The following is a 2,698-nucleotide window of genomic DNA, read 5'->3' as shown; positions in this document are numbered from 1 at the left end:
CTAACTCTCCACAAATTATATACTTTCAAAATTTCTGGATGCTTCTGTTTTATGAACGTTTCCTATCTTGTCGATGAAAGCTCGAAATAGGGAGTAATTAACAGTCGACAGCTGAGGAGAGGTTTGACTTCTTTTGGTATTTTTTCCCGTGCTTTTCTCTCATTATGTGTTTACGCATTTTGCACTCGTGGGTGATGTCCTCTACTTGATGAATTATATATATATATATATATAGCAATAAGAGAATGGAGGGGAATATGTGGTACTCATCAACTTGCAGACATTGTACTCTGTTAATCAACCTATTCATTTTTCAACCAAAAGGACAATAAGGACAATATACAAACACATATGACACACTATGTCATAGCAACAATTGAAACTTAAAAATTTAAAAGTCTTACAGCTGTTTCGGCCTAGTGGTGGTCTGCCCCATTCTATCTATATAACCCCAGTAAGCTGGAGTAATTGGTAGATGAAAAGGATGCAATGGAGATACATGCATGATTCTCTAGGCCTCTTCAGAGATTTACAAAGTTCAGTTCATGAAGTTTACAAAATTCAAATATAAATATAAAAATATAAAAGCATATAAAAAGTCATAAAAACTTACATATATATGCATATGCATGCATACATTACCATATACAGATATACATAAATACATAAACATAAATACATGAATACCTATAGGTGTGTTTAGATGTACATACATAAATGTCTATACATGCACACCAAAGAGTCAAATGTTATTGTTACTATATATGAGGAGGACAGACACATATATATATATACCCCCCCACACACATACATACATACATACATACATACATACTTACACATATGTATATACAAACTCTCCCATACATACATGTCCCTAGTACATACGCTTTTAATTGCGTTCGGAAAAGAGGACCGGTGAATCGGTTCTTATCACTTTATTTTCAGCACAATGTTCAGACCTATATGTATATATATGTATTTGTTTATATGCAAAACCTGTGGGGTACGAACGTGTCAGGCCTGTATGTGATGGACGGATATATGTAAAAACTATTTCTTGAGAATTTGTTATGATAATAATGTCTAGACTGTTTAACCTGCGATGAGATACTCCGTTATTTTTCTGTTTATGGAGAAGTTAGAGTCAAGCTGATAGTGGGTATTTGGAATCCTGCTGGCATTGGGGAGGGGTAATTTTTGCTGATAAGTCATCTCATCTAATTGGACATCTATTATTTTAAACTGTCTTGGCTTAGCTACGGTTGGATAACCACTAACCGGTCAAATGAATTAGGCATGAGTATATATACATATATATACATACATCCACACATACGTGTGCATTTATATATTTATATACGTGTAGACATACGTATACATACACATACATACACACTCACATGCCTGTATATACTTATATAGATGGAGTGTATATAAATAATACAAAAATTAAATAAATTATTGAGAAGTTTATATGCGGATATAAATAAATATTTGTGTATATATACACACATACACGACTACACTACAATAATGGGTAAATTAACAAAGCAAAACAATAACATAGTAATACTATAAGACTGCTTGTATTGCTCTTCATGGTATGCTGTCGTTAAACGCTAAAATAACGTCTATAATACAGTCTCAGATTACTTACTAAGACCCCTACATATATAGAGTATACCTACATGTTATCAAATTGTAATTATTTTTGGTAAAAATACGATCAAAAGTTATTGTACCCGCCCCATTGTCTTAGATTATGTTTAAAATTTATTATGTCTGACAGCAGGATTCCCTATTATAGTTGAGTCACTAAACTAATTAACTCCTAAGGTAGTTATTCATAAACTTAGTGATTCGCCTATTAGTATAACTAATTACTTCTACTGTTAAACCTATATGTGGCACACTATTTATTATAGAGACAAGAGTGAATGGGGGTAACTCTAGATTTGAGTATCTTCTAAAACTTATTATTCTAACGACTAATTATCCAATACATCAGTTCATCCATCAATCAGCCAATCCTTCATCCACTCAAATGAGTACACAGTTAATTGACCAATCAATCAATCGATGAACTAATCTGTCCAAACCATGGTTAAAATAGCGTTACATACCAGAGTCCATAGCCGGGAATACACACTCACTCACACATCCATATATATTCACACACGCACGAGCACGCACACACACACACACACACACACATACACATATACACGCACACCTACACGTGTATTCCCCCCCACACACACACAACCACACACACACCTACTTACATATACATATAAGTCTACCCACACATCCATATAACTGTATTCGTAGATAAGTATATACATGTACGTGTACATGTAGGCATATTACAAACCTAATTGTCAATACAAGCATATATATATATATATATATACCCAGATATTAGTGCATACCAACCTACAACTACATATGTGTGTACATATAGATGCATATATCTAAATACATACATTTACATGTACATGATATACCCATAAATGATTGCAAATATATAGCTGCATACATACCTACATACAGATATATATATATATATGTATATATATATATATAAACAATCAAAATAAACAACACGGATTTCAAAGATGATTGCAGTACGCACGTTTCATGCTACTCCATTTATTTAAGTAATGCGAGCATTACATTAAATGCAATATGAAGA

This window comes from Octopus bimaculoides, chromosome 3 (assembly GCF_001194135.2).
Source record: "Octopus bimaculoides isolate UCB-OBI-ISO-001 chromosome 3, ASM119413v2, whole genome shotgun sequence".
Classification (NCBI taxonomy): Eukaryota; Metazoa; Mollusca; class Cephalopoda; order Octopoda; family Octopodidae; genus Octopus; species Octopus bimaculoides.
This window is presented reverse-complemented; position numbering follows the sequence as displayed.